Source organism: Macrotis lagotis, chromosome X (genome assembly GCF_037893015.1).
Source record: "Macrotis lagotis isolate mMagLag1 chromosome X, bilby.v1.9.chrom.fasta, whole genome shotgun sequence".
In the NCBI taxonomy this organism is placed as follows: Eukaryota; Metazoa; Chordata; class Mammalia; order Peramelemorphia; family Peramelidae; genus Macrotis; species Macrotis lagotis.
This window is the reverse complement of record NC_133666.1, coordinates 26151201-26176697: the sequence shown is the minus strand read 5'-3', so window position 1 is coordinate 26176697 and position 25497 is coordinate 26151201. Positions and strand designations below refer to the sequence as shown.

The following is a 25497-nucleotide window of genomic DNA, read 5'->3' as shown; positions in this document are numbered from 1 at the left end:
GGGCACATTATACTATTCAAGCCTGTTTTTTGCTACGAGTGCATTCTCCTGAATGAGAAAAGGGCTGCGAAGATATGGCCAGGTTATAATTATCCTGTGCAGAGAAGTTGAAAAGTATAAGCTGGGTTCTCTTTTCATGTGCAGCATTGTTCAAAGATACAAGAGAAAGTATTTGTCCCAAAGAGACTTACAGGCTCACGTTAACAACCACTATTTGAGAACCAGAGTTTTTTGAAAACAATTACAATACACTTAACACACAAATAAAATCAGATTTAAATAACTGGGCAAACATCAACTGCTCATGGATAGGTTGAGCTAATATAATAAAAATGACAATTCTACCAAAACTAAACTACTTGTTTAGCGCCCTACCAATCAAAATTCCAAAAAAAAATACTTTAAGGAGTTAGAAAACATTATAAGTAAATTTATATGGAGAAATAAAAAGTCAAGAATTTCCAGGGATTCAATGAAAAAAAAGTACAAAAGAAGGTGGCTTAACCTTACCAGATCTAAAATTATATTATAAAGCACCGGTCCTCAAAACTGTCTAGTATTGGTTAAGAAATAGAGTCATGGATCAGTGGAATAGACTAGGTGCAATAGCAGGAAATGATTATAGTAATCTGCTGTTTGATAAACCCAATGAGTCCAGCTATTGGGATAAAACTCTCTCTTCGATAAAAACTGTTGGGAAAATTGGAATTTAGTATGAAAGAAACTTAGATCAAAAGAAATGTAGTAAATTGGGAAACAATTTTTGCAACTAATATTTCTGACAAACGACTCATTTCTAAAATATACAGAGAACTGAGTCAAATTTTCAAAAAAAACAGGCCATTCCCCAACTGACAAATGGTCAAAGGATATGCAAAGGCAATTTACAGCTGAGGAAATCAAAGCAATCCATAGTCATATGGAAAAATGCTCCAAATCATTACTTATTAGAGAAATACAAATTAAAGCATCTCTGATATACCACCTCACCTCTCAGACTGGCCAATATGACCAGAAAGGACAATGGTCAATGTTGGAAGGGATGTGGGAAATCTGGGACACTAATACATTGTTGGTGGAGCTGTGAACTGATCCAACCTTTCTGGAGAGCAATTTGTGATTATGCCCAAAGGGCAACAAAAATGTGCATACCCCTTGATGCAGCAGCAATACAACTATTGAGTCTCTACCATGAAGTGATGATAAAAAAGGGTAAAAACATCATGTGTACAAAAAATATTTATAGCAGCCCTGTTTGTGGTGGCAAAAAATTGGAAATTACATGAATGTCCTTCAATTGGGGAATGGCTTAACAAACTGTGGTATATGTATGTCATGGAACACTATTGTTCTATTAGAAACCAGGAGGGATGGGAATTCAGGGAAGCCTGGAGAGACTTGCATGAACTGATGCTGAGCGAGATGAGCAAAATTAGACAAACATTGTATACCCTAACAGCAACATGGGGGTGATGATCAACCCTGATGGACGAACTCATTCCATCAGTGCAACAACCAGGGACAATTTTGAGCTATCTGCAATGGAGAATACCATCTGTATCCTGAATAAGAATTATGGACTTTGAACAAAGACCGAAGACTATTACCATCAAATTAGAAACAAAGCATTATATTATAATGTAACTTTACTATCTCATACTTTATATTTCTTCCTTTAGGATATGATTTCTCTGTCATCACATTCAACTGAGATCAATGTATAACATGAAACCAATGTAAACACTAACAGAATGCCTTCTGTGGGGGGGTAGGGGGTAGGGGGGCGGGAAGGAAGAATCGGGGAAAAATTGTAAAACTCAAAATAAATAAAATCTTTCTTAAAAAAAATACAGGGAATTCTGAGTGCAAGTGGCTTTGCTAGATAATTAGGTTTTTTCTTCTTATCCATATCCCATACTGAAGGGACTGGGTGGGGAGAGCCAACTGCTGTTATTGAACTTTATTAGAGGTTCTCTCAGGTCTACAACTACTAAGATCTCAAACTAGAATTGATCATTCAGGAGAGAATTACCCTGAGCTGGTCCCTTGGAACGTCCATAGCACCCTTTTTTTCAAAACTCCATACCTATCTTATTTGTTTTATCTCCCCAGCAAGACTAAGTTACTTGTGTCTCTTCTTTTGTGTTGATACTGCACCTACCCTCCTCCAATACGGTCCATGTTTGCGCACATAGTAGACATTCACTCTTCCTTCCACTTGCAATCGTAGTCTTGCTTCCAGTGCCCTCATCTGTTTAATTGTGAACTATTCTTAGCCCATTTAAAGTGACACTTCCACAGGAAGCCCTTTCTGTTCTCCACAACTAAGACTGATCTCTCTCCCCTGAACTAGTAGAGTACTTTGTATTTCTCTCTTGTCTTTTCAAAAGTTGCTTTGTGGTTTAATTGTTTGAGTATCCATCTTCTCCCTCCTTCTAAGTGTGAGTCTCATAAGCTACCTTTCTGTAAAAAAGTGGGAGGTGTATTTCACCATCTCTTTTCTAGGTTCAAAACTGGTCATTATGGGGTGGGCATCATTATTAGTACTCATAAATGCTACCTTTCTGTAAAAAAGTGGGAGGTGTATTTCACCATCTCTTTTCTAGGTTCAAAACTGGTCATTATGGGGTGCTACCTTTCTGTAAAAAAGTGGGAGGTGTATTTCACCATCTCTTTTCTAGGTTCAAAACTGGTCATTATGGGGTGGCTAGCTGGTGCAGTGGATAGAGCACTGGCCCTGGAGTCCGGAGTACCTGAGTTCAAATCCAGCCTCAGACACTTAATAATTACCTACCTGTGTGGCCTTGGGCAAGCCACTTAACCCCATTGCCTTGCAAAAACCTAAAAAAAGTGGTCATTATACTCATGTAGTATTTGGCTTCATTTTAAGTGTTCTTTTATGTATATTGTTTCAGATATATATGTATCAGTTCATATAAGACTTCCCATGTTTCTCTGAATTCTTCCTATTTCTTCACTTCTTATGGGACAATGCATTACATTCCTATATCACAATTTTATCAGACTTCTTTCCCTTCCCCTTTCTCATCTGAGGATCTCTCTTCATACGTTATTGAGAAAAATGAGACAATTTTCTATGAGCTCTGACTCTTCCTCTTTTCTAAATTACATAAGAAATTCCTTGATATCTTTCCATATTCATTTATTTTTTACTTCAATCTATGATGAAGAGGTGGCCCTTCTTACCAAGGCCAGTCTCTCAACATGTACTCTTAGACCTATCTCCTCCAGTCTCCTTTCCCCAGTAGATTGCTTCAACTTCTCTCCCCTCCCCAATCTTTAAGCTCTCCCTATCTATTGACTTCTTCCCTCTTATCTACAAACATTCCCAGGTCTTCCCTGTCCTAAAAATCTTCACTTGATCCTGCCACCTCTGCTAACTATTCCTGTTTGTTTCCCTACCTTTCACAACCATGTGACTGGAAATCTGTCGACTTCCATGACTTCTACTTCCCCTCCTCATAATTTCTTTACTCCTTGCAACTCAGCTTCTGATCTTCTACACTGAACTAAAATTAACCTCAGAAAGGTTATCAATGATTTCTTAATAATCAAGCTCTTAATGAACCCCTTCCCCAAGAGAGGTCTTATTGACCTCTCTACAACCTCTTACACTGTCAATCACTGTTAACTCTGAAATTTTCTCTCTTCCCTGGGTGTTTGTTGTTTTCCTCTCTTGCTTCTACTTCTACCTGCCAGCTTGCTCTTCCTTAGTCTTCTTTGCTGAGTCTTCATCTATATCATGCCAAATAACTATGAGTGTCGCCCAAGGCTTTGTCCTGGGCCCTCTTTTCTTTCTGTATTCTCTCATATCATGATTTCATCAACTCCTATGGATTTGGTTATCATTTTTATACAAATGATTCCAAGATCTATATATCCATTCCTACTCTTTCACCACCCCTATCCCTCATCACCAGTACCATATCACCAACTGTCTAGTGGATATTTCAAAGTAGATGCCCTCTAAGCATCTCAAACTTAACATATCTAATTATTATCTTTCCCCCAAACATGCCACTATTCAGAACTTCCCAGTTTCAGCTGCATATATCACAATATTCCTGATCACCATTATAGTCTTATTATTGTCCTCAAATGCTACCATTTATTTGCCACATATGGCCATCTAGTTGCCAAATTTTGTTATTTTTACAATCTATCCACCAAACAGCTGACTCAGATCTGAACATGGCACTCACTTGCTCAATAAGCTCCAAGAACTTTCTTTTCCATTTATTTTTTGTTTTGGATCAGAAATGATTAACATAATCACAGACATTTTTGTCATAGTACTTTAAGAAATCTGTGGCCATCCTTCTGGTGATAACCTTCACTCAAGCTGGTCCATGGTTAACTAACAGTCTCTCTTGGGGCGTCTACTTGAAACCTTTGTAGGTTAGTAGGACCTGCTCCATTGGCATAATGAGAGTGACCTCCATGTCACCATGAAGTCTCAGAAAAAGAACAGATGTACTTGTTCAGGTTTGTTGTCTTGTTAGAATATGAAAGGCAATCAATACAGGGAATTCTAGAAATCATCTGACCATATCAATAGATTCTGAAAAAGCTTTTGATAAAATACAGCACCCATTTCTACTAAAATACTACAGAGTGCAGGAATAAATGGTATGTTCCTTCAAATAATAAGCAGTATCTATATGAAACCATGAACAAGCATTACGTGCAATGGATATAGGCTAGAAGCATTCCCAATAAGATCAGGAGTGAAACAAGGATGCCCATTGTCACCACTACTATTCAATATTGTATTAGAAATGTTAGCCTCAGCAATAAGAGAAGAAAAAGAAATTGAAGGAATTCGAATTGGAAAGGAGGAGACAAAACTCTCACTCTTTGCAGATGACATGATGGTATATCTAGAGAATCCCAAAAAGTCATCTAAAAAACTGCTAGAAATAATTAGCAACTTTAGCAAAGTAGCAGCATATAAAATAAACCTTCATAAATCCTCAACATTTCTATATATGTCTAGCAAGATACAGCATGAAGAGCTAGAAAGAGAAATCCCATTCAAATTAACCTCAGACAATATAAAATACCTGGGAGTCTATTTGCCAGGGCAGGCTCAGAAACTTTTTGAAAACAATTACAATACACTTAACACACAAATAAAATCAGATTTAAATAACTGGGCAAACATCAACTGCTCATGGATAGGTTGAGCTAATATAATAAAAATGACAATTCTACCAAAACTAAACTACTTGTTTAGCGCCCTACCAATCAAAATTCCAAAAAAAATACTTTAAGGAGTTAGAAAACATTATAAGTAAATTTATATGGAGAAATAAAAAGTCAAGAATTTCCAGGGATTCAATGAAAAAAAGTACAAAAGAAGGTGGCTTAACCTTACCAGATCTAAAATTATATTATAAAGCACCGGTCCTCAAAACTGTCTAGTATTGGTTAAGAAATAGAGTCATGGATCAGTGGAATAGACTAGGTGCAATAGCAGGAAATGATTATAGTAATCTGCTGTTTGATAAACCCAATGAGTCCAGCTATTGGGATAAAACTCTCTCTTCGATAAAAACTGTTGGGAAAATTGGAATTTAGTATGAAAGAAACTTAGATCAAAAGAAATGTAGTAAATTGGGAAACAATTTTTGCAACTAATATTTCTGACAAACGACTCATTTCTAAAATATACAGAGAACTGAGTCAAATTTTCAAAAAAACAGGCCATTCCCCAACTGACAAATGGTCAAAGGATATGCAAAGGCAATTTACAGCTGAGGAAATCAAAGCAATCCATAGTCATATGGAAAAATGCTCCAAATCATTACTTATTAGAGAAATACAAATTAAAGCATCTCTGATATACCACCTCACCTCTCAGACTGGCCAATATGACCAGAAAGGACAATGGTCAATGTTGGAAGGGATGTGGGAAATCTGGGACACTAATACATTGTTGGTGGAGCTGTGAACTGATCCAACCTTTCTGGAGAGCAATTTGTGATTATGCCCAAAGGGCAACAAAAATGTGCATACCCCTTGATGCAGCAGCAATACAACTATTGAGTCTCTACCATGAAGTGATGATAAAAAAGGGTAAAAACATCATGTGTACAAAAATATTTATAGCAGCCCTGTTTGTGGTGGCAAAAAATTGGAAATTACATGAATGTCCTTCAATTGGGGAATGGCTTAACAAACTGTGGTATATGTATGTCATGGAACACTATTGTTCTATTAGAAACCAGGAGGGATGGGAATTCAGGGAAGCCTGGAGAGACTTGCATGAACTGATGCTGAGCGAGATGAGCAAAATTAGACAAACATTGTATACCCTAACAGCAACATGGGGGTGATGATCAACCCTGATGGACGAACTCATTCCATCAGTGCAACAACCAGGGACAATTTTGAGCTATCTGCAATGGAGAATACCATCTGTATCCTGAATAAGAATTATGGACTTTGAACAAAGACCGAAGACTATTACCATCAAATTAGAAACAAAGCATTATATTATAATGTAACTTTACTATCTCATACTTTATATTTCTTCCTTTAGGATATGATTTCTCTGTCATCACATTCAACTGAGATCAATGTATAACATGAAACCAATGTAAACACTAACAGAATGCCTTCTGTGGGGGGTAGGGGTAGGGGGCGGGAAGGAAGAATCGGGGAAAAATTGTAAAACTCAAAATAAATAAAATCTTTCTTAAAAAAAATACAGGGAATTCTGAGTGCAAGTGGCTTTGCTAGATAATTAGGTTTTTTCTTCTTATCCATATCCCATACTGAAGGGACTGGGTGGGGAGAGCCAACTGCTGTTATTGAACTTTATTAGAGGTTCTCTCAGGTCTACAACTACTAAGATCTCAAACTAGAATTGATCATTCAGGAGAGAATTACCCTGAGCTGGTCCCTTGGAACGTCCATAGCACCCTTTTTTTCAAAACTCCATACCTATCTTATTTGTTTTATCTCCCCAGCAAGACTAAGTTACTTGTGTCTCTTCTTTTGTGTTGATACTGCACCTACCCTCCTCCAATACGGTCCATGTTTGCGCACATAGTAGACATTCACTCTTCCTTCCACTTGCAATCGTAGTCTTGCTTCCAGTGCCCTCATCTGTTTAATTGTGAACTATTCTTAGCCCATTTAAAGTGACACTTCCACAGGAAGCCCTTTCTGTTCTCCACAACTAAGACTGATCTCTCTCCCCTGAACTAGTAGAGTACTTTGTATTTCTCTCTTGTCTTTTCAAAAGTTGCTTTGTGGTTTAATTGTTTGAGTATCCATCTTCTCCCTCCTTCTAAGTGTGAGTCTCATAAGACAATGGCTGGGTCACAACCCCTTCAGAGACCACAGAATACAAGTTGGTTAGGAGGAGACCAAGCATAGTGTGAGGCAGATAGAATTTAGAGGATAGGAGGACTTGGTTCATATCTTGTCTCTAACACTTGATAAATTATGTACAAGTCACATAACCTCTCAACCTCAGTTTCTTTATCTGTAAAATGTTAATAATATCAGTAGTAGCTGCTTCATAGGGTTGTCATGGAACCCAAATAAGATGATGTATATAAAGTGTTTTGCTCATTTTAAAGCCCTTTAAAAATGTTAGCTCTCATTAATGGCATTCATGGGCATCATTATTAGAATAAGTTCACTGTTCCACTTAGTACTTGTGTGATCTTGGGAGAATTTATTTCTCTGATCATCAGGTAAAATGAGGAATTTGGACCATATATTCTCTGAGGTTGCATCCTGCCCTGACGTTGTTTTAGGATCCCTAGAAACTTGATTTCTTGGACAAGAAGTTGAACTTTGTCAATGGGGATATCACTGCCACCAATTGCAGATAAGGAATTCAAAAGAGATGAAGATTTGGGAAGTAAACAACTAGTTAAGAAAATAGTAGCTGGGGGTGGGATTTGGTTTCCTTGATCAGAGCTTAACACACAACTTACATCCCTGCCTACAAACAGGGATAGAATGGACCTAACAAGAGCTGGCAAAAATGTTTGTTTATAATTTAATAATCTTATGAATTGAAATTGAAAGAAAAGGGGCAGAAAGAAAACTACTTCTATATTTCTATATTTCTAAAGTTAGATAACACAGTAACTATAATTTGAAAGAAATATCCTTAAAAACTTTTATAAATTCATAAGCATCAAAACAAGAAAGGGCAATAGTGCCTCTGGCTTCAGATAGTCATATTCAAATACATAAAGTATAGATCAAAGTGAGCTAAAGGGTTTTTAAGATAAATTTTAAAACTTGATTTTTAAAAATTTTGAGTTCCTGGATAAAGCACCGGCCCTGGAGTCAGGAGTACCTGGGTTCAAATCCGGTCTCAGACACTTGATAATGACCTAGCTGTGTGGCCTTGGGCAAGCCACTTAACCCCATTTGCCTTGCAAAACCCTTAAGAGAGAGAGAGAGAGAGATATGATGATGATGATGATGATGATGATGATGATGATGATGATGATGATGAATTCAGAGCCACAGGTCCTGACTTTAAATCCTGGTACTGCTGTTTGCTGCCTCAGGCAAGGGACTTTACCTCTTTGGGGATCACTTTCTTTATCCTCTTCAGATGAGAGGGTTGAAGTTGACCTCAAAGGTCCCTTCTAGTTTTAAATCTTTGATATCTGATTTTGGATTGCAAGGTCAGAACAAAATGAATGGTTAGTGGGGAGTTGAAGCCTAAGAGTGGTAGGGAAATAGTAAGAGAGTACCCACAACTGCCCTTTCTTGATGAGACCCAGATAAACTGGGTGTCACTGGTAATAATCTTTGAAAAATCATAGAAAATGGGAAAGGTTTAGCAGAATTAGAAAAGGTAATTTGTTCTGGCAATGAACTGCCAAATTGATGTTCTGATTTTCAAATGTTCTGATTTTCCCAAGTGGAAGATTTAAGAATCTGATGGATATAGGATAGTGAACCTGACATGGATTCCTGGTAAAATTCTAAAATGTAAAGGGCAGCTAGGTGGTGCAGTGGATAGAACACCGGCCCTGCAGTCAGGAGTAACTGAATTCAAATCCGGCCTCAGACACTTAATAATTACCTAGTTGTGTTGCTTTAGGCAAGCCACTTAACCCCATCCCTTTGTAAACACCTAAAAATAATTCTAAAATGTATTATTATTAGTTTTAGATTATTTTTTAATTTCATTTTTCGCAATTACATGTAAAGGTAGTTCATCCATTTGCAAGTTTATGAGTTCCACCTTTTTCTATTATCCTCCCTTTTCTCCTCCCTGCCTATGGCAGTGAACAATCTGGCAAAAGTTTGTACATGTACAATCATGTTTTAACATATAAAATTTATATTAAAGAGATGGCTAGTGACATATTAGAAACAAAATGGGGATCCCTGCGACATCATTAAGAACAGGCCAGGAGGATGCGCTACAAAATGGGGATCCCTGTGATGTCATTAAGGCAAGATTATTGCACAGATCACAGAATCTGAGATCCTGACCTGGAAGGGAAACTGTATGTTTTTACTGATTAGGACACTGACCCCAGCAATGCATGTGACTCTTGCTTTCCTGCTCTTTTCACTGGAGGGATGGAGAAATGTGGAATGGGTAGATTTTAAAATTGATTGGCTTGAATCTGTTTTCTCCCGCCATAGGGAGAAATTGTCTTGTCTTTGTGATCTTCCTATTTTTAGAGGGCACTCCGTAGACCCTCTTTCCATGCAACCATCTCTACCGGTTCTGTTTCCTTCTCTGTCCCTCCCCCCAACCCAAACTGTTCTGAACCTTCGCCATCAGAGGAGGGGGGGGGGCGGAACTTCCCTTGATTCATTTCCACCAATTGAATTCGATTGGGGTCAGGGTTACTGCAATTGGGGTCATCACGCAAGCGCTATGCATTGTGGGTCGGGTCTTGCTGCCTTCTGCTCCCATAGTGCACCTCGAGCTGTAGTGGGCGCCATATCGAATGACTTTCAAGGTTTGATCGTTCAGTAGACTTGATTTTCGAAGACAAATCCCCATGAAGGCAGTCAAACAGAAAAACAAAAGAAAAGTCAAACATGTTCCTGGAACCAAAAGGACCACAAACGGGATGCATTCTCACAAACTACCTGATAATGACAACGGATATAAAGAAAAAAGGTATGATTATAGGAGGGGTGAACTGTTTAGAAATAGGTCAAGATTTGTTTGAGGTATTTTGGGGGGCTTTAGATAAACATTTTAGATATAAAAGATGATTCTCTAGACCTTTTCCACATAAATGTAAAAATAATTTAAGGGCACATTATACTATTCAAGCCTGTTTTTTGCTACGAGTGCATTCTCCTGAATGAGAAAAGGGCTGCGAAGATATGGCCAGGTTATAATTATCCTGTGCAGAGAAGTTGAAAAGTATAAGCTGGGTTCTCTTTTCTTGTGCAGCATTGTTCAAAGATACAAGAGAAAGTATTTGTCCCAAAGAGACTTACAGGCTCACGTTAACAACCACTATTTGAGAACCAGAGTAGTAACATCTTCTGTGATCAAAAAGATTCATCCTCCTATTGGCCCCCGAGCAGCAAAGATTTCTGATTAGCCTTCAGACAAGCTGCAAATGAACGATGTTCCGCAAAGGCAGCATAGCAGGATGCTATCACCTTTTTACAGCAGGTGTGCCATGAGGATTATACTTGGCCACAAAGAATTTTTCAAATTCCTGTTTTGTTTAAAAAGTATCTAACTCCACCTTCATCTCATAGGGTCAGGCAGGAATCCCTTAGATGTTAAACGAGAACAAATAGCAATTTCATAATTCTTCCTAATCAGCATGATTCAAAGTCAGGTGCCAAACAACCCCCCCCCCTTCAGGTGTAGCACTTGCTCAAAATCATAGTGAGTATGAGAATCAGTTAGTGATTTTGCAACCTCATGGTATCCTGCCCCCAAGGCTAGAAAATGCCCAGCCGCCACCTTGTTCTGGGCCGCCTCCTCAGCTGCCGCCAGTATTTCTATCAGAGGCTCCTCCTCAGCTGCAAACGTCATTTCTGCCCGAGGCTCCGCCCCAGCTGCAGCCGCCATTTTTGCCCGGGTCTCATCCTGAGCTGCCGCCGCCATTTCTGCTAGAGCTTCCAACTCATCTGCCTCCACTATTTCTACCAGAGGCTCCTCCTCAGCTACAGCCACCATTTCTGCCCCAGACTCCTCCTCAGGTGCTGCCGCCTCAGCCAGGGCATCTTTCTTGGCTGCCGCCGCCATTTCTACTCAGGCCTCCTCCTCAGCTGCCTCCATTTCTACCCGAGGCTGCTCCTCAGCTGCCTCCACCATTTCTACCGGGGCCCCCTCCTCAGCTGCCACCATTTCTGCCCGGGCCTCCTCCTCAGGTGCCTCCACCATTTCTACTCGAGCCTTCTCCTCAGCTGCCGCCAACTCAGCCCCAGCCTCTTCTTGAGCCGTTGCCGCCATTTCTACCTGAGGCTCATCCTCAGTTGTCGGCACCATTTTTGCCTCCTCTGCCACTGCCCGAGTCGCCTCCTCTGCTGCCACCCGAGCCACCTCCACTGCCACCAGAGTCACCTCCACAGCCACCACTTCCTCCACCTCCACCTCCTCTGCTGTCACCAGGGCCACCTCCACTGATGCCGGAGCCTCCTCAGCCGCTGCTGCTTCCTCCATCATCACCACCAAGTCATCCAGTGAAACATACTTTGCAGGCAGCAGGTACATCTACTTTTTATAGCCAAACTTCTCCATCAGTGACCTCTTTTCCCACCAATTCCTCCTGCCCCAGATCGTATCATATCCCAGGTACTGCCCTGTATAAATCATTTTCCACCAGGACTACCTCCCCACATGGTAGTTTCCCTGTAACTAACCCTGGGCCTCACCACTATTCTAATTCTTGGCAATTTAGTGAAGATAGAGGAACTCTTAGTCTTCCATTCACACAGCCAGGAACAATGAGTCCTGGTATATGGCTTGCATCACGAGGGCTACCTCTCCCTCTCCTCCACCTCCACCACTTCCTCTGCATCTACCACCTCCTCCTCCACCACCTCTATTTCCTCCTTCTCCACCTCCACAAGTTCAGTATCCAACTCAATACCCACTTCCTCTACCATATCAGTCTTACCTAACAAGATATAAATTGTATTACCAGTAACTGGATTGTGAAGATGGGGAGGGTGTTGAAGCTCCAGTACTGAACTGAGGATCCAAAGGGGTTTAAGGGTGAATCCGAATGGTAGATAAAATGGGGCTTGGGGTAGAAATGAAGGTAAAATGCAACAAGGCTGAATTATAGATAAAATGGTGGTTGGGATGGGGCTGAAGGTAAAATGAGGATTGGGAGAAGATGTATTGAAGGCGTAATGGGGGTGGGAAATGGGGCTGAATTGTAGATAAAATGGGGGTGGGGATTAGGATGAGGCTGAACTGAAGGTACAATGACTGTGTGATGGGAGGGCCCTTTATCCTTTTGACATATTTTGAAGGAAAAGCACCTCCGACTGAGGTGACTGAAACACTACTCTTAGAGGCCTGTATCTTAAAATATTTGTTTTTAAGATTTGACTGTTAGGACTGTTCCTACTGTGGTAAATTGCCCCACAGTTGATTATTTTGTAATATTATTTTCGGAGGAAGTGAGGGGAATCAAACGTTGTGCCTCTTTCAGAAGTATTGCTAACTTGAGTAAAATAACTACGTTTCACTATGGTTGAAAAAGAAAAAGAGGGAAAACACTAAAAAACCCAAGACAACAACAACAACAACCACAAACGCCTGGCCTGATTCACAGAGTAGTCAGTAAAGGCTCAGTTTTCATTTGAAAAGAATTCTCAGGGCGGCTAGGTGGTGGGACACCCACATGTTGGGGCGGCTAGGTGGCGCAGTGGATACAGCACCGGCCCTGGAGTCAGGAGTGTGTGGGTTCAAATCCAGCCTCAGACACTTCAGAATGACCTAGCTGTGCGGCCTTGGGCAAGCCGCTTAACCCCATTTGCCTTGCAAAAACCTAAACAAAAATTCTCTAGTGGAGTATTTTTAACATTTTTAACAGTGACTTGAATAAAGATACAATACTCATCAAATTCCCTCACTTTCTCAAAGCAGAGGAAGAATTAACAGATTGGATGATGAGACTTAAAATCTAGAAACATCTTCTGACTAAACTGTTTCAATGAAGCCAGGAGATTCAAGAGACACGAGTAGACAGGAATACATACATCTGAAGGTGATCTGGGTGTTTCAGTGGACTAAAAGTGCCACCAGTATGAATCATCTGTATGAGAGGGTGGTCTCCCTAGCAAATCTCCCATGATTTAAGACTACATTAAGAGTGGCATAATGTATAGGTCTAGAAAGGTGGTTGTTCATTTACCAGCTGCCCAGTCCATAGGTGAGGGCCTCACATGGCCCACTCAACTTACCTGCAATATTACGAACCAAAAGTCTCTCCTTGGCCACCACTTTCCTATATGTGTCATCTTTCCTATTAGTATGTTAAACAATGGGCAGGGACTGTTTTCATTTAGTATATAATAAGGATGTAAGAGTTGCTTTTTATTGGTTGAAAAAATAATTTCTGTGGTATCCCTCTGTGGAAGATCACCCAAATGCTTTTCACCACCCTTCCCCTTCTTCCCAGTTCTTATATTTCCTTCCACCTTATCGAAAAATTGTACTGCCCTGCTCAACCATCCTTTTTCCTGTCTTCTTTTGAATAAGGTATACTCATCTCCCATGAAACCTCAGTGACAATAAATCTGCCCCTTTGCATTAGAGCTATTAGATCCTCTTGCTTCTTGCCTAAACTTTGGGCATCTGTGTAAAGACATTTATGACTCTGGGTCATGGGAAAAGACTCTTTCCTTGGATTTTTGTCTCCTGTGAATCTCCAACACTATGGGAATGGAATTTTGTAAAAGAGTTGGGATCCTGGATAATATTTCAATGGCTTTTAGCCTATTGACTCAATTCTATTCTCTTTTGAGGATTTTTTCAGAGTTGGGGATAAAAATTAAATATTTATTCATTCAAAAGCATTTACTAATTGCCTATATGTATACTGTTCTGGGTTTAGCCCTGAGTCATATTTACGTATAAACAAATGAAAAATTAGACACTATGTAATATAGACTAATAATCCTTTTTGAGTATTTTATTAATTAAACAAACTTTTGCTGAACCCACCACTTGGTGCAGTAATCCAATACTCCTCGACAATTCAGATTTCTTTTTAAACTGGAAAACTTTTTTATTGTAGGTACAGCACAATACATGGACATAGTTTAGATAATTCCAATTTGTTTGGTTTGTGTTTGTTTTTTAAGTTTTTGCAAGGCAATGGGGTTAAGCGGCTTGCCCAAGGCCACACAGCTAGGTAATTATTAAGTGTCCGAGGCCGGATTTGAAATCAGGTCCTCCTGACTCCAAGGCCAGTGCTCTATCCATTGCACCACCTAGCTGCCCCAGATAATTCCAGTTTGGTTGGCAGCACCCAAAGCATCATAGTCCAGAGGAAGTTGGGCAAAGATCTTTCTCCATCAACCTGGATCATTGTGTTGCCCTTGGCACAATCTATGTCATACAACACAGCTTCTTTACCCCCTACTTGATCTGATGCTTGTTGACTTTGACCATCCATAGTGAAGGAAGGGTGCTATAACAGACTCAGTGATCAAGGTAAATTTATTGATCACATGGTGACCAAACTTTTTTCTCTTGGGGATACTTTTCTGAGCATATTTGGGCAACCTTCAAAGTTTTAGTGTATTGTGTTGCTTTAAGATAGGGGATGTTCAGATCTTTTTTGTGGCTATGGATACCCTTCAATACCACCTTCTTGACTTTCCAAGCCTAGCACTTGACTTCTTGCTGGGATGGGGGCAGAGGGAAGGGGGAACAACCATTTCCTTCTTTACTTTGGATCATCTTAGGGAGACAAAGCCAGACTATGTTTTAATTAGCTCTTCGAGCACTTACTTTGGACGTCTTGCCAGCTGGGTCCCAACTCTAGAGATATGCCTTTGTTTGATGGTGTTTCATCAGATAGAAGCTCTCTCTGTTCCTATTCCCACTTACTTGATGGTGGGGCTTTGTATTTTCCTTCTGGCTCTGAGGACTGCAGGGGTTTTTTGGGTCGTTTCTTCTAGACAGGTTGTCCACAATGGTTTGAACTCCAGTGTTCCATGGATGCCCATTTTCTGAGCCCCAGCATTCTTTGGATGCCACTGCTCCAGGGCAACTTGCAGCAGTGGTGGGACTGTTACTCATGCTATGAACAAGAATCAGCAGGATTGATATTGTTTGTTTTTATGATTTATTCTGGTTCTGGGGCACTTTCTGAGTCTTTGAATTTAGGGCCTTGGTCTTAGGGAATGATATTGTGGGAAGAATTTAGACCTGACAGCTTCAAGCTGCTAGCTCCCACTTCCATTCCCCCTAGTTCCTGATGGTCAAGGGTAGAGCCTCTTTGGAAAAAAAGCAGCTTCCAAGTTTGAAGTCTTTGATAAATAAGGAAGTTTGACCATTCTCCGTTGTCCTTTCTGTGGGGTTCTCTTGATATTGGAGGTCATTTGGAATTCATGGGAATCACAGTGTAGTAGAAAGAGCACTGGTTTGGCAAGATCTGGGTTCCAGTTCCATTTCTCCTAATTTTTAGCTATGGGACCTTGGGCAACATACTTTGTCAGTGCAGTGGACATTTATTAAAGTACCTTCTGTATGCTTATCCCTTGTTCCATCTGAGCCTCAGCTTCCTCATCTAGAAAACTGGAGAGCTGGATAAGATATTATCTCCTGCCCTTTCCAGCTCTGACATTCTGTGGTCTATAGTTTAGGAATAGATATCTGATTCAAGTTTGAAGTCTGTTGAAGATACAATTTCTGTATTTTGCTCAAGCATCTTCAGTAGCTCCCTTTTGCTTATGGCATCACTCATACCCTTTTCCTGGCTTTTACAGTATTTCACAATACTCTAGTGCCACATTTCTGACCTAGGCTTATCTCATTGTTGTCTCTTTTGCCTTCTCCTTTGGCACCAACCAAGTTGAATGGCTTTGATTCTTGCCAATTAACAGCACTGGTTCAGTTTCTTGCCTTTTTTTCTTAGTCCATTTACTATGCCTTACATGTCTTCATTTCTGTTGTTTGGTTAGCAAATCTTTTTTTAAGAAAGATTTTATTTATTTTGAGTTTTACAATTTTTCCCCTAATCTTGCCTCCCCCCCCGAAGGCAGTCTGTTATATTGTTTCCATGGTATACATTGATCTAAGTTGAATATGATGAGAGAGAGATCATATCTTTAAGGAAGATAAATAAAGTATAAGAGATAGCAAAATTACATAATAAGATAACAGGGTTTTTTTCCTGAATTAAAGGTAATAGTCTTTGGTCTTTGTTCAAACTCCATAATTGGTTCGCAAATCTTACTCATCTTTTAAATCCTACCTTCTCCAGGATTCCTTCCATGACACCCACTAGCCCCACATCTATAATAACTTTCCCCTCCAACTTATAGCACTTGATTGTCACCTCTCTATTGTGCTTTTTAGAAAACGTTATATGCCACAGTACTCTGTGCTTATAATGACATTTTATTTGCTTACTAGACAGTAAGCTCCATGAAGGGGGGAACTAGACTTTATCAAACTTTTGTTTTTCCCACAGTGCCTAGCACTATAAAATACACACAGTAGACATTAAACACAATTGAATTTGATGCTCTTAACTCTTGGAGGATAGAAACTTTTGTTTTTATAATCAGTTTGCTCTTTTATTATACCAAATCATCATTATTGGAAACCTGTTGTTTTTATGATCAAATGGGAGGAGGTCCAAAGGGAGAACAGATGCCATTCTTTTTCTAATTCTAGTTAAGCAAATTATTTTTAGGGGTGGAGGTGGAGGATTTGAGAGTAGAGGCTTATGGCCTAGGAGACCATCTGTAAGATGATACTTTAAATAACAGATCAGAGGTAGTGAGGTACAGTAGAAAGAGCAACATTTTGGGGTTTTTTTTAGTTCAAAAGCTGACTCTGAATCATAACTAGAGCTGGAAGGGAGTACAGAGATCATCTGTCCATCTTTCCTCATTTTACAGATGAAGAAACTGAGTCCCAGAGAGTTAAAATGACTTTCCCAAGAACACATTTAGGATCATTGATCTAGAACTGCCAGGGACCTCAGAGGCCATGTAAGCTAACCTCTCATTTTACAAAGGGAGAAGCTAATTGCCAAGAAGGGGAAGGGACCTACCCAAGGTCACATATAAGTTTCAGAAGTAAGATCTAAACTTAGGTTCTCTGAATCCGAATTGCTTATTTTTCAACCTGAATTTCAGGGACAGCATGAACTTAATCAGAGTGACTTTTATCTCCTCAGTCATTTTTGACTTGGCCATTATAGTATGAGATTATAGTTTGCACTTAACATTATCAATCAATATTTATTGATTCATACTTTCCCTTATTGTAGCTAAAAACCTTATATTACAGTCCCTGATCTAGCTATACTCTGTTCCTCATTTAAGATTTAAGTCTGTTGATGTGAAGTAGGAACTTCAAGAAGATGGGTGTCTATATGTAGTGACCAGAAGAAAAGACAACTTTGTCTGGGGGTTTTTCCCTCTGGGCTTTATGTCTTTTGACCTTGCCTAGGGATCATCCAATAGCCTTCACTGTGCTAATGCAGTAAATTGACAGTTCAGCTCTGAATGTAAAGCACATCTGTCACAAATGGAATTACTTCCTTTGCAATATAATAATGAATTATAGGTAGAATTGAAAAAATACTATCTTATAGATATAAGCTTCTACTTCCACACATAACTAAGAAGTATGTACTGTATATTCATAGACATGGGAGTTCAAGGACAAATTCAGGGTTCCTTTAGAAGAATGGGGCTATTTATAGTTATTTATTTATTCATGGATTCCAAGACTATCAGGCTAGTCCCTCTCAGAGTGTGTCTGTGTGTGTTTGGTGCAGCCTGATTCTACTTTTCAACTGTAGAATATACTCCTTACCTCCTTTGTTGCTTTCCCCCAGAGATTCAGGCCCACAATGAGAGAATGTTCTGATGACACCTTAAATAACAGATTAGAAGTAGAAAGGGCAGCAGATTGAGGGTCTGAGGACCTGTCTGTGAATCCCAGTTTATGATGCTAGTCCCCTTCCCGTACCTCGTTTTTCCCAGCTGCTGTAAAATGAGGGTTTTTGTACTTGATGGATCCTAAAGATCCCCCCACCTCAAAAGCTATGGCCTGAAAGTGCTGAGAAAAGGTGGGGGGTATTGGAGATGAGAATGGTGTTCTTCTTTTCAGCACCCAAAGCTCTTCTGATTCACTGGAGAGGATAAGGGCACATTTGATTTGATTTGTTTTTCCTCAGAGGTTCTTCCCTAATAACTTGAGTGGATTAATTGATAATTAACCTTTCCTTTTCTTCCTTCTTATCCTTTCCCTCAATTTTTCCTCAGAATTTATTTAGGGAAGAATGAATGGGAGTAGCTCTTTGCTTCTTCTCTCTCTGTGCTCAGTGGAAATACCCAGCATCAATACCACCCCAGGCCTGCAGTATTGAGGAGCATGGGGTGCATGACTCCTCAGGGTTACCAAGATGGCCTGGGACTTGTTTGATCTACTTAGACCATTCCATGCAGGAGTTTTATTTTGAGAACTTTCTCAGCATAAGAGAAAGGGCTGTCATTGCTGAGAAAAGCTTTGCCTACCTTATCAATCAAAGATGTGGGGAGCTGGGAATTGTTCTCTCTTAGACCATCTGCTTCCTCCCCCAGGGCCCAGTTCAGGGTTGGGCCTCACACTCTGCTTCCCCGCTGGCTGTTGAGCTGGCAGTGTTGCTTTTGCAGCGGGAGTAGCAGCATTTAAACGGTAGCTCTTGCCTCATCTTCTGGCCCAAGGACAGCCAGCTCCCTCCAGGTAAGGTCTTTGTGAAATTCCCCTTGTCAAATTTCCTACTTCTTTCAGTCTGAGGCCTTGAGGTCTCCCTAATGTTCCCTTTCTCTTCCTGATTGTTTAGTCACTTCTAGATCGGTGGAGTAGTGAAGGCTGGGTCTCATTAAGCTGGGCCAGAGTGACCTTGGCCAGACTGTTAGGGCCACCATTGAATCAGGATGAGCTGTTTGCTGCCCATACCAGATAACTTAAGTGGGTAGTCCTGGACAGGTCTCTTATCTTCTCTAGGCCTCAGTTACCTCATTGGGAAAAAGGGGAGAATAAAATCACCTGTCACCTGGCTGTTGTAAGGAACAAATGAGATAATAATGTGTGAAAAGGCTTTGTGGTCCTGGAAGCACTTTACAGGCTGTCCCAAAACTTGTAAGGTAATTTGAGACTTTACTTGCTTGAAATTATTATATTAAGTCTTTTGGAACACAACAGTTATTGCTCTCTCTGGGCATCAGGACTTCATAAGAACTTGCAACGACAAAGTTTACAAATCACTTTTCCTCACGACAGTCCCTAGTTCTCTCACTTCTGTATCTTTGTACAGTTGTTTCCCATTAGGATCCTTTCTCCCTGCTCCTCACTCCTACCCTGACCCCCCCCCCCCCCGCCAGTGATGTTCTTGTACTCATCTTTTTAGTTTTTGCAAGGCAATGGGGTTAAGTGGCTTGCCCAAGGCCACACAGCTAGGTAATTATTAAGTGTCTGAGGTAACATTTGAACTCAGGCACTCCTGACTCCAGGGCTGGTGCTCTATCCACTGTGCCACCTAGCTGCCCCCGTACTCATCCTTTAAATCTCTACTCAAGTGTCTCTCCATGATCTGCTCCCCTCACTTCCTCAGACCAATGCCCTCCTTTAAGAGAGGTAGTGTGAGTACCTCTTGCTTTACACATTATCCTTGCTTTACAGATGAGGAAACTCAGGCTCTGAGAAGGAAAGTGATCTGTAAGGATGAGAACCAGGTTTGGGACTTGATGTCCTATCCTGTTCTCTTTCTAAGACAGTCTGCCACCTCTCAATTCCAGGGTCTCAGTGGATGATGGTAGAGCACTGGTTCCCAGAGTGTGATCTAGGTACTCTCCCTCCTCCCAGGAGTCTAAGAGTTCAAAACTATTTTCATAATAGTAAGAAGACATTTTGATTTCTGATATGGTAAATCATTCAATCTCTCTCTCTTCCCCCACACACAAAACCAAAAACTTTTGGGGGGTGCTTAACATATCAGAATGTAAAGGGGTCCAAAATGTTTGAGAAGTTCTATTCAGAAGACTCTCCCCACTCTGAAACCCCAGAACTTTGTTCTCTTTAGTTTTCTTCTATTGTATATCCTCTGGAACAGTTTATTAATTTAGGGTCCCCAAGATATTGAGTTGATTATAAAAAAAGCTTAGTCATGGAGTCACTCATTCAGTCAGCTTAATAAAAGCTATTTGACTGACTTTCTCTTCAGACCATGAATTTGGGATTCTTTGGAGCCAGGCTTCTTCCCCCACATTCCTCAGTATAGCCTGAGCTGGTATGATAGACCCATGAATGGACCCCTGAGATCATCTAGCCCAATTCCTCCACTTTAAAGATGGGAAAACTGAGGCACAGAAAAGAGAAATGACAGGTTTAATTCCTCATGTGAGTTAGTGGCAGAGACTCCTGTCCCAGTGTTGTTTGCAAAATTCAGTGCTAGAGATGTTCATCAGTGGGATTAGAGCCTCAAGCACATGACCCTGAGCCTGCCAGTGGGATCGAAGCTAGTCTTTGAATTTGATCAACCAAAGCATGTAGGGATATATAACAATGAACCTACTATCTGTAAGGATGAACAAGCCAGAGTCTTTGCCCCCAGGAAGCTAAACAATGAAATTGGTAGGATTTAGAATGTTGACAGATATGCATGCTACCAGGTGGAATGTGATCATTGCAAAGGAGAGTAGGAAAGAGGGTAGAGCAGAGGCAGCAAGGGCTGATGGGAAGAAGCCAAGAAGATTTGGCTCTGGCACTCCTAGCTGTGTGACTATTGCCAAAGCACTGTACCTCTCTCTGCCTCAGTTTCCTCATCTGGAGCATGAGGATTATTATGTGAAACATGTTTGATAAATCCTAGAGATGATAGAACTGAGTGTTTTCTGTCTTGGGTTGAAACCCTCCCTAGGTGTTACTTCTCCCATTAGGATATGAACAACTTGAGAATAGGCACTGTGATTTTTTCATTTGTATTGCTTTGCAGAGTGAGCTCTTAATAAATTCATTCAGTCTTTTATCCATGTACCATTCGTTCACGAAAATTTTAGAAAGTATCAGATATCATGCTTTGTGATGGGCCTACAAAGATTCAAATGTAGTTAGTGACTGCTCTCTCGTAGTTAATATTCCAGTGTGGAGAGGGGGCAGGAATAACAAGGACACAAATAAAGAAATGGTCATTTGGAGGAGAGGGACCAGCAACTGTAGAGATCAGGTCTCATGGAGGAGAGCTTAGCCTTGAAGGAAATGGGATTCTAAGTAGCAGAGGTGAGGGGGGAAGGCATTCTAGACCTGGGATACAGCCAGTGGATGAAGTATGCGGGGCTGTCACACTAGGAATAAAAGATAGATGAATTTGATTGAAATGTGGGGTGTGTGTGTGTGAAGAGAAACCTGAAAAGGTAAGCTGGATCCAGATAGTAAAGGGCTTTAAATGTCAAAGAGCAACCAGGTGGCATGCAGGCCAGGCCTATAACTAGGAAGACCTGAGTTCAGATCCAGCCTCAGACACTACCTGTGTGGATCTTCACCCTATTTGTCTCAGTTTCCTCATCTGTAACATAAATTGGCGGAGGAAATGGAAAACCAGTCCAGTAAGAAAAAAACTTCCAAGAAAAAACCCCAAGCAGGGTCAACAAGAGCCAAACACAATTAAACAACACAACAATTAAATGTCAAACATAGGGAGTTTGTATTTTGTCTTAGAAGTAGTAGGGAACCACTGGAACTTTATTGTGCAGGGGAATGCCATGGTCAAATGAATGCTTAAAAATGTCAGTTTGGTGGGTATGTGGAAGGTGGGTTCAAGAGGTAAGAGACTGAATTCAGGGAGATAAATTAGGAGGAGACTGAAGAAATTCAGATAAGCGGTGACGAGGGCCTGGACTTTTATGGTGGACCTATGAATGGTGAGAAAGAGATGGATAGAGGAGATGTGGTTAAGGCAACATGGATGAGACAACTGATGGGGTAGGAGTGGGGGTAGGATCAGGGAAAGAGAATAGTTGAGATTTCCTCTTAGATTTGTCCTGGATGATCAGAAGGGTAATACCTTGCCTTTGGAAGGGGGAAGTAGGTTTTAAGGGAAAGCTGAGTTCTGTATGGGATGTGTCATATTTGAGACACTTGCAGGACATCTACTTCAAAAGAGCCAGCAAATAGATGGTGATGCAGGATTCGAGACTAAAAGAGAGGCTAGATCTGGGAATCAATTGCGTAGAAATAATCATTGAAACTGTAGGAGCTGGTGTGTGTGTGTGTGTGTGTGTGTGTGTTTGTGTGTGTGTGTGTGTGTGTGTGTGTGTGTGTGTGAGAGAGAGAGAGAGAGAGAGAGAGAGAGAGAGAGAGAGAGAGAGAGAGAATAGAGAGAAAAGAGAGTTGGGACAGAGCCTGAGGCGGCACTCTTGGTTATGGGATGATGACCTAGTGCAATATACTGAGGAGCGGCTAGAAAGGGAGGAAGAAGAGAGCAGTGTCTTCAAAAAAAAAGAAAGAAAATGTTTAGAAGGAGGGGAATGGCCACTGGTGTCAAAGGTCAAGAAAAACAAGACCTGAAAATCATATTGAATTTGGGAATTTGGAAGAGAGCAGTTTGGTTGCTATTGGAAGCCAGAATGCAAGGGCTGGGAAGCCAGGGAGAGCATGGGCAGTCAGAGTGATGGGTATAGAAAGCTTTTGTTCTCTGATCTCCAGCCAGAAGGAAAAGCATTAAGGGAGTTACAAAGGTGGGGTCTGAACCCAGGGCCTTTGACTCCAGAGCCAGCATTCTTTCCTCTATGCTGCCATGGCTTTTGGTTGTGAAAGGAAAGACAAATATAAAAGAATACTGATAGTAGTTAAAACATTTATATAGTATCTACTGTGTGCCTGATAATTATTATTATCTTCCCTGATCCTCACAGCAACCTTGGGAGAGAGGTAGTAGTATTATCCCCATTTTACAGATGAGGAAACTGAGGCAAAGAATGATTAAATGACTTGCCCAGGGTCACATAGCTAGGGAGTGCCTGAGACCAGGTTTGAACTCACGTTTTCCACACTCTAGGCCCAGTGCTGTATTCACTGAGCCACCTTTATTGTTATTCGGTCTTTTTTTCAGTCATGTCCGACTCTCTGTGATCCCATTTGAGGTTTTCTTGGCAAAAATACTGGAGTGGTTTGCCTTTTCCTTCTCAAAGATCATTTTACAGATAAGGAAACTGAGGCAAGAAGGGTGAAATGACTTGTCCAGGATCACACAGTTAATAAATGTCTAGGGCCAGATTTGGACTCAGGAAGATGAGTTTTCCTTACTTGAATCCTGGTACTCTGTCCACTGTGCCATCTAGTTGCCTAGAATGATAACCTGAGGCAGGGGTAGGCTTTAGTGAACGTTTTGGATGCATTGAAGTTACCTTGGCTGTCTATAAAAATGGGGAATTCAGCAATCAAGTATTAACTGTGTAATGGAGTTTAATCGATATTTGTAATATAGCAATATAGCAGACAGATGCCCATTGGAAATGAGACTTCCTTCACATCCTCCAGGATCTTCTCATCTAGTAAGGGGATATATACAGTACCTCTGCTGAAGGGGCAGGAAGGAATCAGTAAAGAAGTCTGGGAAAATACGTTCACAGAGGTGGGAAGAGAGGCAAGCGGAAGTTTTTTCATGCAAGCACCATCATCTTAGCTCTGGATCTCCTGCTCATGACAAAGCTGTACTGGAGCAATTGGGCCTTTCCCAGATTGGCCATGGCTTCAGCCTGATATTGATCAGTGGGGCAGTGTAGTTTCTAGTCCCCCTCTGTTATGGATCTTTCCTTGAAATAGGCTTCAGATGTCTATGTGCTAGGCCCCCAGCCGCCTCAGGCCCTTTTCAATGAGTTGGGTGGATCCATGTTAGCTTTGGGTGTCTGGGGAGGAGCAGGGAACCTAGGCTAACTCTAGCCCTTGATTGATTGAGGAGGCAGCTTTGGAAAACCCAGCTAAGCAATTCCAAGGGCTTTGTGTCTGGACGTGTGAACCTTAGTTAAGCTTTGTCTTAGGTTTTTTCGAAGCAGCTGGGGCTTGGGGTCTAGGAAGACATTAATTTGTGTCTCCAGGGGCTGTACATAAATCGTGATGCTGAGAAAAGGATTTTTCTTTTTCCATTCAGAGCCCAGCAGGGAGGGGAGGGCAGACAGGGAGCAGGTCTGTTTCTTTGTGTGCCTCCCAGCTCCCCATTACAGTTTAATTGACAAGAAGGAGAGCATTGTGTGGCCTATTATTGAATTCGAGATGCACCATTTGTTTGCGTGGCGTGTTCTTGCTATCAGTGCCTTACTTCTCAAAGAAGCTTCTCAGTTGCATGCCAGGTTGTTGGAAATGTCACCGTTGCAGTAGATTCCACCCTAAAGCTTAAAAATTTTTAAATAATTTCCAGTTGCTTTATCTTTTTCTTACCCATTTAGACCCTATCATTCTTTAGTTACACTTGGGACCAACTGTAGGGTGGGCTCAACAACATATCAAAGAATTACTTTGTACATAAGACCATGCTGGGGGAGATAACAGAGTTTAGGTAAAACATAGTTTCTGCTCTCAAGGAGCCAACAGTTTAGTATTGGTCGGTAGCAGTTTAGTTATGTAGTTTTCTAGAATTAGTACTATTTCTCTGCCCTTTGGCCATGGAAAGAATTCTTAGCATGATGATAGAGTGGAAAAAGTGTGAAGTGGATGGCAAAAGACTGGATCTTCCACACTTCCACTTAGTAGCTGTGTGACCTTAGGAAAGTCCCTTCACTTTTCTGCTCTCCAGCTTCCTCCTCTGTAAAATGGGGAAAGGAAACTGGATCAAATGACTTTTAGAGTTCATTAACATTCCATGAAAGCTGACATTATGGTCAGAAGCCCTATACTGGATACATCCTTTTGTCAAAGAACTGTTAAATTCCTATTTTATAAGCTAGACATTGGGGGAATAGAACAGGTTAAACTCCCTCAAGGAGCTTGTAGTCTCTGAGGTTAGGGAAAGGTACTACAAAGATAGTAAAAGCAGAACCAACTGTTTTAATCTGATTAGAATCCTAGAATAACAGTGTGAGAATTACAGGGGCTCTTTGTGATCACTGAATCCAATCACCTCATTTTATAGAGAAGAAATGGTTGAATTAACAAGGGCAAGTGAACCAGGACCTAAAATCTCCTGACCTTTTGAAATATCAGATCAAAGGATGCTGGAGTGACTCCTGTTCATGACAGATTTAATATTGGAAGGGACCTTTAGAGTCCTTGTTTTACAGACAAGAAAATGAGGCTCAGAGAAGGGGAATGACTATTTTCCT

General features: G+C 40.8%; 1 protein-coding gene across 5 annotated transcripts in view; it reads left to right on the top strand.

The window, feature by feature from the left end:
* Positions 1-25497, top strand: part of ENOX2 (ecto-NOX disulfide-thiol exchanger 2) — a 325754-nt gene that overhangs the window by 89607 nt on the left and 210650 nt on the right. Inside the window, exon 1 of one of the 5 annotated variants that reach the window (XM_074208138.1) lies at positions 14868-18925. The exons of the other annotated variants lie outside the window; for them this stretch is intronic. The gene's annotated coding sequence lies outside the window, so the exon portion shown is untranslated. Of the gene's footprint in view, positions 1-14867; positions 18926-25497 lie in introns of those variants that run through there. 5 annotated transcript variants of the gene reach the window in all.